This window comes from Sinocyclocheilus grahami, unplaced genomic scaffold, assembly GCF_001515645.1.
Source record: "Sinocyclocheilus grahami isolate Dianchi unplaced genomic scaffold, SAMN03320097.WGS_v1.1 scaffold442.1, whole genome shotgun sequence".
Classification (NCBI taxonomy): Eukaryota; Metazoa; Chordata; class Actinopteri; order Cypriniformes; family Cyprinidae; genus Sinocyclocheilus; species Sinocyclocheilus grahami.
In genome coordinates, this window is record NW_015505621.1 from 260,631 (window position 1) to 261,476 (window position 846).

Here is an 846-nt window from a genome sequence, read left to right on the forward strand (position 1 = left end):
TGTTCCGGCCAAGGAGGTCGTCTATGAACTCTCTGCCTGTCTTGTTCCGGCCAAGGAGGTCGTCTATGAACTCTCTGCCTGTCTTGTTTCGGCCAAGGAGGCCGTCCATGAACTTTCTGCCTGTCCTGTTCTGGCCAAGGAGGCCGCCTATGAACTCTCTGTCTATCCTGTCACAGCGATAGAGGTTGTTCGCGAACTCCCTGTTCGTCCTGTCACGGTTATAGAGGCCATTTGCGAACTCCCTGCTCGTCCTGTCACAGCTATAGAGGCCGTTTGCGAACTCCCTGCTCGTCCTGTCACAGCTATAGAGTCCGTTTGCGAACTCCCTGTTCTGTCTGTGTTGTCTGTCTCTTCTCTCTCATTGTTACAGTCTCCGCCATGGTCTCCTGATCGGTGTGGTTCACCAAGGGGGTTCTCTGTTCCTTCTGCTCCGCCGTGGTGGTCTGTTTGGCTCTGGTGGTCCTCTGCTCCGCCATGGTGGCCCTCCGCTCCGCCGTGGGGGTCCTCTGTCTGGCTCTGGTGGTCCTCTGCTCCGCCGTGGTGGTCTACTGTCTGGCTCTGGTGGTCTTCTGCTCCGCCGGGGTGGTCTTCAGTCCTGTTCTGGTGGTCTTCTGCTCCGCCAGGGGGATCTTCCGGCCCGTCTGTTCTGCTGTGGTGGTCTTCAGCTCCACCTGTGCTGCCGGCTCCGCCCTGGCTCTCTGCTCCGCCGGTCCTGCCTCAGTGCCCGGGCTCTCCACTTCCAGGTGGCCCTCCACTCCACCGCCCTCCAGAATCATAAAGGGGGTTTTGAGCGTCTGGAAGCTGCTCCTTGGGGGGGGCTCTGTCACGAATCCGGTCCATGAACTT

General features: G+C 59.5%; 1 protein-coding gene across 1 annotated transcript in view; it reads left to right on the forward strand.

Annotated features, from left to right (window-relative positions):
• Nucleotides 1-846, forward strand: part of LOC107552141 (citron Rho-interacting kinase-like) — a 97,589-nt gene that overhangs the window by 4,446 nt on the left and 92,297 nt on the right. The gene's annotated exons all lie outside the window — the stretch shown is intronic.